The sequence below is a fragment of the Impatiens glandulifera genome, chromosome 1 (genome assembly GCF_907164915.1).
Source record: "Impatiens glandulifera chromosome 1, dImpGla2.1, whole genome shotgun sequence".
Taxonomy (NCBI): Eukaryota; Viridiplantae; Streptophyta; class Magnoliopsida; order Ericales; family Balsaminaceae; genus Impatiens; species Impatiens glandulifera.
The window spans coordinates 88,745,333-88,760,351 of record NC_061862.1 but is presented as its reverse complement, the minus strand read 5'-3'; positions in this window follow the sequence as shown (position 1 = coordinate 88,760,351).

The window sequence follows — 15,019 nt, the reverse complement described above, 5'->3', positions numbered from 1 at the left end:
CAACCTTTTAACCAACTAGGCTAATAATAATTTATATTTTAAATTCAACCAAAATTTGATAAACGCGTGACATTTTAACAATATAAGTTCAACTTTTTAACCTATATATATATAATGATGCTTAATTTTTAAAATGTCCGGATTGTCGGGTCGAGAGCTGTGGTTAATTTAGATATATGTGAGAGTAAATAGATGCTTGGGTCGGATTGTGGGTTGACCCGCTCATAAACTTAAAACGGTTAAAAATAAAATTAAAATTGCTATAGATATGGTTCGAACTTGCAACCTGTTAGGATCGGGGACGCCTTTGGAGAACCGGGGTGTTTTCGGTTTCTGGAAGGGTAACCGCTTACAACACGCAACACAATTTGGTGATAGTCCGGTTAGAGACTAAAACCGCTCTTAGCACTACACAGATTGTCACAGACTCTTGAACCGAGTTCAAGTGCGGAAATGTCCGTTTCAATCTGAAGCAACGAATACGATTCGGTTTGGAGAGTATTTAGGAGGAGTCGGTTATAATGGAGAAATGGACCGGTTCGGTTTGAAATAAGTGATATTTCAGTTTAGAGTGAGTGAGCGGAAATAAAGAAAATAACACAAGACAAGATTTTTTATGGATGTTCGGAGCAAACCCTCCTACGTCACCCCTTCTTCTCAGATTATGAGAAGAATCTCCACTAACTTGAATGTTTACAACACTCACACAATGCCGGACGAGCCTAACTCGCTACTCGTTGGTTACACCACTTCACTCTGATGTAATACAAATGACACAATATAGTAAAACTTTCGGTAAATGAAACAATAGTTTTGGATCGCGCGTGAATTTATTTCTTTGTCTTAATATTATCAGAACCGTTTTTGACAATTTGATACTTTGATGCTTTTCAAAATTTTTCCTTGGCTTCTATTTATATGAAAAATATGACAACGATCATATTTTCTCTCTTCAGGAGATTGGCCGCTGGAAACCGGTAATGATCAATAGGCTTGCACGCCTTTCCTTTTGGACAAATCAATTTGGACACATGGTAGACATGCACTTAGCCAGTTTGCATTTTGGACACATGGCAGACATGCACTTAGTCGGTTTGCATTTTGGACACATGGCAGACATGCACTTAACCGGCCGCCTGTTTCAGAGATTTGCTAGAGATCTTGGACAAGCATGGCTGACAGCTACCTACAGCTTGGAGGTTGCTTCTAGATTTAGACAAGCATGCCTCACAGCTACCTGCTGCTTGGAGGTTGCTTCTGGATTTAGACAAGCATGCCTGACAGCTACCTACATTTTATTTAATAACCGGAGCATTTATTACCAGAGCGACTGCATTTAATCAACCGGAGCATTTAATAAACCGGAACTCATTTATGACCGGCCATGCTACATTAAGTGTCGGTTGACCGATCCGGTTGACCGAACTCTGAGCCGGTTGACTGAACTGGTTGACCGAGCTCCGGTTGACCAAGTCGATTTGACCAGAGCCTTTTACTTCAAACCGATATATATATTTCCAACCGCGAATGCTCAGTTTCCCTGAAATAGCAAAACTTTAAATATTATTTGCAGCCAGTGAGATTTAATCCTTGGTCACCTGTGTGACAAACAAAGGTATTTACCATTACGCTACAACAGCTTCTTGTTATATTTAAACCAATTAATATACTTGATATGACTTAGCGGTTTAACATATTTATTTGAACTTCATTTATCTATTCATTAAACCTTTAAGTTCTAACAATTATTTTCTAACAATTTCTCCCTTTTTGATTATTTAGAATAAATATTCAAAAATTGTAATGTGTGGCCGGTTTAAAATTAATCTACTTAATTTTTCTAACAATTTCTCCCTTTTTGATTATTTAGAATAAATATTCAAAAATTGTAATGTGTGGCCGGTTTAAAATTAATCTACTTAATTTTTCTAACAATTTCTCCCTTTTTGATTATTTAGAATAAATATTCAAAACTTGTAATGTGTGGTCGGTTTTTGGAAAAACGGTTTGGTTTAAGGAGATTTTTTTTTAACAATTTTTCTTCAAATTTTGTAATCTAACAATCCTAAAATATTTCTAAGGGAATAAAACTTAGACTCGAGAAGTGGCTTTGTGAGGATGTTAGCCACTTCATGTTTGTTCTCTTCATATGATGTGTTCGTCAGCAGTCGACTGTCCGGATGCCATGCTGTCTCTTCCAAGCTTCTGTCTTGATTTACCTGCATTCATAGACAATAGAAAATCTGGTCCCCATTTTTCTTTGGGTCCGTGGCTTATTAGTCCCTTGGGAATCCAGACTTTAATAAGTCGGATAACTTTCCCGGTTATGGTTCTAATTACTTTTCCGGTGCTTGGCTTGACATCTTTCTGTTGTCCTAAGAGTGCCTTATTTTGTGGTGACTTTTGATTAATTTTATGTGGGTGTGTATCGGTTTGTTTACTTGTTGGCCGGTTGGCTTTCCTTCTCTCAGGATGAAGCCATCTTTCCGAGTCAGTTGGACTTACATATTTTATTTCTTTTTCCGGTTTTGAGTCACGTTGTGCCTCATTGTCGGTTGATGAACTCTTGACAAATCTTATGAAAGGAAGATTGTCTTTTGTGAGTTTCATCCCGTTGGAATGATTGTGAGTGGCGGATTTGTTATAATCAATACCAAATTTACATTTGGGATGTCTTTGGTAATTAGACATCTGGCTTACCGCTTCACTAGATCTCTTCCAAGAAGCTGTGACATATTTGATTCTCTAATTTTCTTCGGTTAACGATTGGACTGTCTCCTTGAGCTTCTCATTCTCTAAGGATAGTCCAATCGGTTCGTAAGTCTTGGTTCTGCTTGGCTCACCAGCGGTACCACTTGACTCTCCGGTTTCATATTTTGTCCGGGTCGGTATGAGAAAAGACAATTTTTTGAACTCAGCGACCATATCGTTGAGTGCAATAACTAAGTCTTCTTTAGTAAATTCTTCAGAAGAAAAATCAAATACCTCAGATTCTTTCTCAGCCGCGAAGCATGTATCAACTTTATCATCACCGTCGCTGGATGATGAGTCGTCCGAATCGCTATCGGCCCATTTGTTATTGATTTCAGTAGCTATCAGAGCCTTCTCCTCTTTCCGGTTCTCCTTTATTTGGTCGCTGCCTTCACACAGTTGGATCAACTTCTCCCAAATTTCTTTAGCAGAAGAGCACAGTTTGATCTTACTAAACATGTTTCTGTCCAACGACTTGAACAAAATGTTTTTGGCAACATTATCCAGGTTATTCATCTTCTTATCTTCCGTCGTCCATTTGTATCTTGCCTTATCAATTTTTATCGGGCCATCGGTAATAACATACCACATTTCATCGTCTTGTGAGGCCAAATGCACTTCCATCCGTATCTTCCACTCAACATATTCTTCGATGCAGAACATGGGGGGCTCGTTGATGAAAGACATGATGATATTCGGTTGCTTGAGTGTTAAGAACCTCGCTCTGATACCACTTGTTAGGAGCGGGGACGCCCTTGGAGGATCGGGGTGTTTCCAGTTTCTGGAAGGGTAACCGCTTACAACACGCAACACAATTTGGTGATAGTCCGGTTAGAGACTAAAACCGCTCTTAACACTATACAGATTGTCACAGACTCTTGAACCGAGTTCAAGTGCGGAAATGTCCGTTTCAATCTGAAGCAACGAATAGGAATCGGTTTGGAGAGTATTTAGGAGGAGTCGGTTAGAATGGAGAAATGGACCGGTTCGGTTTGAAATAAGTGATATTTCAGTTTAGAGTGAGTGAGCAGAAATAAAGAAAATAACACAAGACAAGATTTTTATGGATGTTCGGAGCAAACCCTCCTACGTATCCCCTTCTTCTCAGATTATGAGAAGGATCTCCACTAAATTGAATGTTTACAACACTCACACAATGTCGGACGAGCATAACTCGCTACTCGCCGGTTACACCACTTCACTCTGATGTAATACAAATAACACAGTATAGTAAAACTTTCGGTAAATGAAACAATAGTTTTGGATCGCGCGTGAGATTTCTTTCTCTCTCTTAATATTTTCAGAACCGTTTTTGACAATTTAATACTTTGATGCTTTTCAAAATTTCTTCCTTGGCTTCTATTTATATGAAAAATATGACAACGGTCATATTTTCTCTCTCTATGAGATTGGACGCTGGAAACCGGTAATGATCAAATAGGCTTGCACGCCTTTCCTTTTGGACAGATCAATTTGGACACATGGCAGACATGCACTTAGCCGGTTTGCATTTTGGACACATGGAAGACATGCACTTAGCCGGTTTGCATTTTGGACACATGACAGACATGCACTTAGCCGACCGCCTGTTTCAGAGATTTGCTAGACATCTTGGAAAAGCATGCCTGATAGTTACCTGCTGCTTGGAGGTTGCTTCTGGATTTAGACAAGCATGCCTGACAGCTACCTGTTGCTTGGAGGTTGCTTCTGGATTTAGACAAGCATGCCTGACAGCTACCTGCTGCTTGGAGGTTGCTTCTGGATTTAGACAAGTATGCCTGGCAGCTACCTGCTGCTTGGAGGTTGCTTCTGGATTTAGACAAGTATGCCTGGCAGCTACCTGCTGCCTGCAGTTTATTTAATAATCGGAGCATTTATTACCGGAGCGGTTACATTTAATCAACCGGAGCATTCAATAAACCGGAACTCATTTATGACCGGCCATGCTACATTAAGTGCTGGTTGACCGAACTCCGAGCCGGTTGACTGAACTTTACTCACTGAACCGGTTGACTGAACTTTACAGACCGAACCGGTTTGACCGATCTCCGATTGACCGAACTCCTTGACCAGAGCCTTTTACTTCAAACATATATATATTTCCAACCGAATGCTCAGTTTCCCTGAAATAACAAAACTTTAAATATTATTTGCAGCCAGTAAGATTTTATCCCTGGTCACCTGTGTGACAGACAGAGGTATTTACCACTATGCTACAACAACTTCTTGTTATATTTAAACCAATTAATATACTTGATATGACTTAGCGGTTTAACATATTTATTTGAACTTCATTTATCTATTCATTAAACCTTTCATAAGTTCTAACAATTATTTTCTAACACAACCTAACAAAACAAATACAACATTTTAACCAACTAGGCTAATAACACTTTGTATTTTAAATTCAACCCAAAATTTGATAAACGCGTGACATTTTAACAATATAAGTTCAATTTTTTAACTAACTAATCTATATATATATATATATATATATATAATGATGCTTAATTTTTAAAGTGTCCCGATTACGGGGTCGAGAGTTGTGGTTAATTTAGATATATGTGAGAGTAATTGGATATTTGGGTCAGATTGTGGGTTGACCCGCCCATAAATTTCAAACGGTTAAAACTAAAATTAAAAATGTTATATGTATGGTTCGAACTTGCAACTTAACAAAACAAGTAAAACTTTTTACCAACTAGGCTAATAACATTTTATATTTTAAATTCAACTCAAAATTTGATAAACGCATGACATTTTAACAATATAAGTTCAACTTTTTAACTAACTAATCTATATATATATAATGATGCTTAATTTTTAAAGTGTTCGGATTGCTGGGTCGAGAGCTGTGGTTAATTTGGATACATGTGAGAGTAAATGGATACTTGGGTCGGATTGTGGGTTGACCCGCCCATAAACTTAAAACGGTTAAAAATAAAATTAAAAATGCTATAGGTATGGTTCGAATTTGCAACCTAACAAAACAAGTAATACCTTCTAACCAACTAGGCTAATAAGACATTATATTTTAAATTAAACTCAAAATTTGATAAACGCGTGACATTTTAACAATATAAGTTCAACTTTTTAACTAACTAATCTATATATATATAATGATGATTAATTTTTAAAGTGTCCGAATTACCGGGTCGAGAGTTGTGGTTATTTGGATATATGTGAGAGTAAATGGATACTTGGGTCGGATTATGGGTTGACCCGCCCATAAACTTAAAACGGTTAAAAATAAAATTAAAAATACTATAGGTATGGTTCGAACTTGCAATCTAACAAAACAAGTACAACCTTTTAACCAACTATGCTAATAACACTTTATATTTTAAATTCAACCCCAAATTTGATAAACGCGTGATATTTTAACAATATAAATTCATCTTTTTAACTAACTAATATATATATATATATAATGATGCTTAATTTTTAAAGTGTCCGGATTGTCGGGTCGAGAGTTGTGGTTAATTTGGATATATGTGAGAGTTGTGGATACTTAGGTCTGTGGGTTGACCCGCCCATAAACTTAAAACGGTTAAAAATAAAATAAAAAATGTTATAAGTATGGTTCGAACTTGCAACCTAACAAAACAAGTACAACCTTTTAACCAACTAGGCTAATAACACTTTATATTTTAAATTTAACCCAAAATTTTATAAACGCGTGACATTTTAACAATATAGTTCAAATTTTTAACTAACTAATCTATATATATATAAACTAATCATCTTCCAAATTTAAGTTGAACACGTATTTGACATATTTAACACGTTTTCACACGGTTAACACGTTTTTGACATATTTAACATGTTTTTCACACGTTTACACATTTTTCACACGGTTAACACGTTTTTAACACTTTTAACACGTTTTTGACATATTTAACATGTTTTTCACACGTTTACACATTTTTCACACGTTTAATACGTTTTTTTACATTTTTAGTACGTTTAACACGTTTTTGACATGTTGAACACGTTTAACACGTTTTTGACATCTTGAACACGTTTTTGACATGTTGAACACGTTTTGGTTCATTGAATACATTTTTAGCACATTTAACACATTTTGGTACTTTTTTTTTACATTTTTCACGTTTTTGGCACGTTTAACACGTTTTTGACATTTTTGTATATATAATATATTTTTAACATGTTTACATAGTTTTTGCACGTTCACACATTTTGACAAGTTTTATCACGTTTTACACGTTTTGGCATGTTTAACACGTTTTTCACGTTTTTGGCACGTTTAACACATTTTTCATATTTTAGCACGTTAAACAAGTGAAAAACGTATTAAACGTATCAAAATTGAGAAATGTGTTAAATCTGTCAAAACATGTAAAAAACGTGAAAACGTACCAAAAACGTGAAAACATGTCCAAAATGTGTTAAACGTGCCAAAAACGTGTAAAACGTGCCAAAAACGTGTAAAACGTGATAAACATGTTCAAAACGTGTGAAACGTGCAAAAAAACGTGAAAATCGTTTGGAAAACGTGATAAACATGTTAAATCGTGCCAAAAATGTGAAAAACATGTCAAAATGTGTTAAATGTGTCGTTTTCGTGCAAAACGTGTCAAACGTGTCAAAAATGTTTTAAACGTGTTAAAAGTGTGTTAAACATGTCAAAAACATGAAAAACGTGTTCAACGTGACAAAACGTGCCAAAAATGTGAAATACATTTTAAATGTGTGAAAAACATATTAAACGAGTCAAAAACGTGGGAAACGTGTTAAAATGTGTTAAAACGTGCCAAAAACGTGTAAAATATGGATTACTAAACATGTTAAAAATATGTTAATCATGTAAAAAACGTGTTGAATGGATAAAAATGTGTTAAATGAGTCAATGTTAAATGAAAAAAATAAAAAAATAATTTGGGTTACCCAATCTATACCCAACCCATATTAGTAAATTATATGTGTTGGGTAAATTTAATTTGAGTTGAATATGGGTTGGGTAATACAGGTTGGGTTTACCCGTTTGCTCACCCCTAATTAAGGTCATGTGATCGAGTATTCACACCGAATAATTTAATAAATATCGTAATTTAATTTTTAGAATGTCATTACAATCTACTTGGATTTAATTTGAATATGGACTTAAATGGTTTAGTAAGGGGTAGGTGAATCAAATTGAAAAAATTTCATGATTTAAAGATAATTTGGACAAAGGAGGTAGAATCTGAAATTTAAAAAATGAAAAAATAGCTTGATTTGGGGAATTTAATATACCTTTTGATTTCCTTGAACAAATGAACGGGTAAATAATAAGCAATTGATATTGAAAACATTACTGAGGATTAAATTAAGCTTATCAATGATTATTTAAGTGAATTAGAATTAAATTAAGTAAAATAGATTTAATTTTAAAATTTGTTCAATTTAATGTATTTATTTATATATAAAAATAAACCTTAAACAAATATTATATTTTTTATTAGTTTTCTTTAAATAAAAATAAATATTATATATATTAAATTATTAGTATTATATAACATAATCTAAAAAAATTAAAAAATTGAAATTATAATAAAAACTCATATAATATATTTTGTTTATTATATATATATATTAAATTTAAATATTTTAAAAACATTGATATATAAATATATATAATATAATAATAATATAATTTGATATTTGAAATTTGAAATTTGAAGTGTATTGGGATACGTGGAAAGATATCAAATATTGTCAATCAACCTCGGGGAAGGTGCCGATAAAACAAATAACAAAAAAATTCCCAAAATCCAAGACAAATAAAAAGTAAATCTTAACAGAATATTCTAGACAATTAAAAAGTAAATCTTTAAGGAAATCTATAAGATGATGTTGAATTAAAATCTAATGAACTATCTCTTCACCATATATAGCAGTCTTCATTAGCCTCGCTTGGAAACTAAATGCCGACTTCGTCAACGATTCAAGTTGCGCCCACCTTAAAAATTCTCGAGGATCTAGTCGTCTATCATGTCTATTCCTTCGACTCTTTCCTCTTCTCTAGCATCATTCCGTTGGGGTTGAAGTAGGTCATTCGTATGGTCAAACTTGTTAATAACAATCACCGGAGAATCTTCACAATTGAGGTTGCATATATTAACAGAACTGCTCTTTAGATTGGGTATCTTGTCTCGGCGGTCGGTTCGATTTTGGGGTGCATTTGTCTGATGCTGGCGTTGATTATTATAGTTCAGATTAAACTCGGGGGACTCTTGATTGTGGGAGTATTCACATATATGGATCGATGTTGTCCCTCTACTAATTTTGGTTCATTCTGTTCTTCTCTTTTACGTTTATATTGTTTTCTATGATTTTGGGCAAACGATGTTCGTTGCATACCGTATTAACCTGGATCCGCCACGACCAACAAATTTTGTTTTTCAAAATCCAATTGATCATCAATTAATGATAATCATGATGATAATACCCTAAAGTGTTGGCGGTTGCGTAGAAGTAGAAGTAATTCGATTATACTATTACTAATGCCGATCTATACGTTCCATGTTCAGAGCAGAGCGACTAAGAGATTTCATTTACGGTAACTCTAGATTGATAATCTAATTTGTAATTCTTCTCTAATCTTGAGACCAGAACTCAAGCATTGTATATACTTGAGAACACTAACTAGGAAATGTGGTGTAATTTGAATTCTTAGATTGGGTAGTGGAACATCATTATCTATGTTCTCTATTTTTCATGTTGATCTCTTAGATGTTCACGCGGATAAGAGCATTTTTCATCGTTTTCAAGTATAATTCATGTGGTCAAAGTATGCTTAGGGAGATCTTCCTTAAACAAGACAATCTTATCCAGGGTGAGTCCTTTCTGTTTTCTTTATCAACCTTTTTCTCCTTGGATAATATAAATATATATATATATATATATTGCATGTGTTGCAGATGTTCTTGAAATGGAGTTGTTATGCCCTTATTAACAAGCAATTCCCAATAAACTTCATAAATCAGGAGCAAATCAGATCTATGTGGTAGGTTGCTTATCCTATCTCTGATAATTTTGTCAAATATAAAATGTGTGATCTTGTTCAATGTTTATTTATTTTTATGAAATAATTAATAGCGCAGAATTGATGGCATTGGTCATGAGTACTAATTTGCTCCCAATTTAAAAATTGTATGGACAATCTTGCCCTTTAAATAGTATAAATGCAAATACACTACAATCAAAGAAGTTTAAAGGCAAATATGATCTTAAGTACACTTTGTTATATAGTTTTGATGTTATTGTTTAAAGAATTAAATGATGTAATATATTACTTTAGATAGCAATATGAAGATGATGTGATTGTAACTCTCAACTTTTGATTAGAGTCAATATTGCATTACTTTCCTATTACATTTACTATTTGAATTATTTTTTTAAATAGGTCAATTCATGTATTTGAATTTCCATATCTAGTTATGTCTCTCATTACCTAAAATTTGTAGGTTTAAACATGATCAATCGCATATCATGAAAGTGAATCAAATGAGAGACGTAAATATATCAGAGATATTGCTTCCATGGAGAAGAGTCGCTTGTTGGTCCATAAATGTATAAATGTATAATAATTATATTTATCTTTTTAATGTGTTTATTAAATATAATTGTTTGAATAACACTATAAACTATATTTTAATTACATGATATATATTATTAGAATCCTCATTCATTATATATCAACATTTATGAGTTCAAGTAAGTTTTTTCTTTTCATCCTACTTAAATTTATATTATTATATTTCTATTTTAGATGCATGATATGTTTTTATGCATTATAGGTTTATTTTTAAATGCATGATATATTTTTTTTATGCATAATAGATTTTAAAAATAATAAGAATTCAAATTTAAATAATCCATATTTAGTTTGGAAATAAATAAACTTATAAACTATCCTCAGTTTTAGTTTAACTTTTGTATATGTTAGAAATATTAATAGAATTTGTCTTCATGTGGTCAAAGTATGCTTAGGGAGATCTTCCTTAGACAAGACAAAGACAATCTTATTCAGGGTGAGTCCTTTATGTTTTCTTTATCAACCTTTTTCTCCTTGGATAATATAAATATATATATATTGCATGTGTTGCAGATGTTCTTTAAATGGAGTTGTTCTACCCTTATTAACAAGCAATTCCCCACAAACTTTATAAATCAGAAACAAATCAGATCTAGGTGGTAGGTTGCTTATCCTATCTCTGATAATTTTGTCAAATATAAAATGTGTGATGTTGTTTAATGTTTATTTATTTTTATGAAATAATTAATGGCGCAGAATTGATGGCATTGGTCATGAATACTAATTTATTCCCAATTTAAAAATTGTATGGACAATCTTGCCCTTTAAATAGTTCAAATGCAAAAACACTACGATCAAATAACTTTAGAGGCAAATATGCTCTTAAGTACACTTTTTTTTATGTAGTTCTGATCTTATTGTTTAAAGAATTGAATGATGTAATATGTTGCTTTAGATAGCAACATGAAGATGTTGTGATTGCAACTCTCAACTTTTGATTAGAGTCAATATTGCATTACTTTTCCTAGTACATTTACTATTTGAATCATTTTTTTAAATAGGTCAATTCATGTATTTGAGTTGCCATATCTAGTTATGTCTCTCATTAAGTAAAATTTGTAAGTTTAAACATGATCAATCTCATATCATGAAAGTGAATCAAATGAGAGACTTAAATATATCCGATATTGCTGCCATAGAGAAGAGTCGTTTGTTGGTCCATACATATATAATAGTTATATTTATCTTTTTAATGTGTTTATTAAATATAATTGTTTGAATAACATTATAAATTATATTTTAATTGCAGGATATTATTAGAATTATCATTCATTATATATCAGCATTTATGAGTTTAAGTAAGTTTTCTTTTCATCCTACTTAAATTTATATTATTATATTTTTATTTTATATGCATGTTTTTATGCATTATGGTTTAATTTTAGATGTATGATATTTATTTTTAAATGTAAGAATTATAAATTTTCAAATTTAAATAATCCTTGTTTAGTTTAGTTTGAAAATAAATAAACTTATATGATATACTTTGTTTTATTTTAACTTTGTAAATTTTAAAAATATTAATAAAGTTTGTATTAGATTTATTAAAATCTTATTTTACATTTTTTCTTTTTAATCATATATAATTTAAATTTTAAATACATCAAATTTAAATCAAAACTATTACTTTATTTAATATTATTTTTAACATAATAATTATTATTTTTAATATAAATTTATTTTCTCATTAAATTTAAATTTTGCATTAAACATATTTTTATGAAATTTAAATGTTCATTTTACATATTTTATATTAAATTTTTATTTAGCATATATCAAATTTTTTATTTTTATACTTATATATTTTTTAAGAATATAATTTTTTTTAAATATTCTTATTATTTTTATAAATAATTTTAAATTAAACTTATTTTTATATTTAATTTATAAACAAATTTTTATATTTTTCATTAAACATATTTTCCATTAAACTTGTAATTGTATTTTTTCAATTTATTCTAATATAATTTAAATTTTACATTTAACTTATTTTTATTAAATTTATATTTGCATTAAACCTATTTAAAATAAATTTTATATAAATTTACTTATACATTTCTTATATTAAAAATAATATTTATTTGTTAAACATTTTATAATTTTTATAAATAATTTTAAATTTTGACTTAAATTTATTATTAATTCTTAAATAAATTTTATATTTTATATTAAAAGTATTTAATTAAATTTAAATTTTCATTATACTTATTAATTTTCTTTTTCTCTATAAATATAATATAATTTAAATTTATTTATTTAAAACTTTTTATAATTTTATTTTTTTATAATCTAATTTAATTTAATTTTGAAATTTGCATTAAACTAAAAATTTTCATTATATTTTATTTAATTTTTACTTATATATTTCTGATATTAAGAATATTAGTTATTTTTAAAATATTTTTATAATTTTTATAAATAATTTTCAAATTTTAATTAAACTTTTATTATATTTTTAATTCATAAACACACTTTTATATTTGAATAAAATAAAATTTTAAGCAAAATTTATTAAAATTAAATTTTTTTTCTTCTATTTAGTCAAATATAATTAAAATTTTCACTAAATTAAAATTTTGCATTAAAATATTTTTTTATTAAATTTAAACATGTATTAATTTTTTTTTAAAACACATTTTGAATTAAATTTTATTTAATCTTTTACTTATATAAAAAATATTAAATATTCTTATAATATTTATAAATAATTTTAAAATTTTATTAAACTCATATTTATTATTAATTAACAAAAACATTTTAATATTTTGCATTAAATGTATTTTCATTATATTAAATTTAAACTTATTAAAATTTCATTTTTTTTATTTAATCAAATATACTTTAAATTTTTTATTAAACTTACTTTTATTAATAAAATTGGATGAAATTTATTAAAAATATATTTTTTATTTTTTATATTAATCTTATATATTTTTTAAATATTTTTATTATGTTTATAAATAATTTTGAATTAAATTTATATTTATCATTGAATCTTAAACAAACTTTTATCTTTTACATTAAAATTCTAAAAATGTTATTATTTCTATTTAATCTAATATAATTTAAATGTTTGATAAACCTATTTTTATTAAATTTACATTTTTATTAAACTTATTTAAAATAAAATTTACATCAAATTTTATTTAGATTAATTTACATATTTCTTATATTAAAAATAATATATATATTTTTAAACATTCTTATAATGTTTAAAAATAATTTAAAATTTTGACTTAAATTTAAATTTATTATTAATTCAAAAATAAATTATATATTTTACATTAAATATATTTAATTAAATTTAAATTTGTATTAAACTTATTAAAATTGTATTTTTTTTCTAAAAATATAATATAATTAAAATTTAATTTTTGTTTTAATTTTTAAAAATTTATTTTTAATGTAATCAAATATAATTTAAATTTAAAATTTGCATCAAACTTATTTTAAAAAAATCATTAAATTTTATTTAGGTTTTTACTTATTTATATCTTATATTAATAATATTACTTGTTTTTAAATATTTTTATAATTTTATAAATAATTTTAAATTTTAATTAAACTGAAATTATTTTCTTTTTTAATCTAATATAATTTAAATTTTCATTAAATTTAAATTTAAATTTTGCATTAAAATGATTTTAATTAAATTTAAATTTATATTAATATTTTTAAAAACATATTTTGAATTAAATTTTATTTAGTGTTTTATTATTACATCTTTTTATTAAGAATATTGTTTTTTTAATTTTAATTAAACAAATATATATCATTAATTCATAAACACATCTTTATTAAATTTAAATTTAAACTTATTATAATTTAATTTTTTTCTATTTGATCTAATATAATTTAAATTTTGTATTAAGCTTACTTTCATTAAATTTAAATTTGGATTAAGCTTATTAGAAACATATTTTATATTTTTTATGTAGATTTGTATTTATATATTTCTTATATTAATAATATTATTTCTCTTAAAATATTCTTACTATGTTTATAAATAATTTTGATTTAAATTTGTATTTATCATTAAATTATAAACAAATTTTTATATTTTACATTAAACTTAAAAAATTGTATTATTTCTATTTGATATAATATAATTAAGATTTTTAATAAACATATTTTCATTCAATTTAAAATTATATTAACTCTATTAAACACATATTTTGCATTAAAATTTATTTCGTTTTTTTACTTATATATTTCTTATATTATGAATATTATTTAATTTATTAAATATTCTTATTATGTTTATAAAAAATTTAAATTAAACATATATTTATCACTAATTCATAAGAAAACTTTTATATTTTGTATATTTTTATTAAATTTCAGAGTTTTGTATTAGTAATAAATAAAAACCAATATTTAAGAAAATAGATCAGAATTCGAACACATTGTCGTTTTGTGTTTTATAATGCAAAAGATTCAAAACAATTAAAAGGAGATCTTTAGGAAATCTCCAAAAACATTGTGTAAGTAGAGGTAGGTATGAAAATTTTTTGCATTACAATAATAGTGAAGGTCCGATAATGCACATACCACGTACAGAGTGAAACGATTTAAATAAATTCAAGAAGCGATAATCTAGTTGGATCAATACTAAGGTGAAATTTGTTGCCCGAAATGTCCGGTTACGAACTTCTCATAAAAATCAAG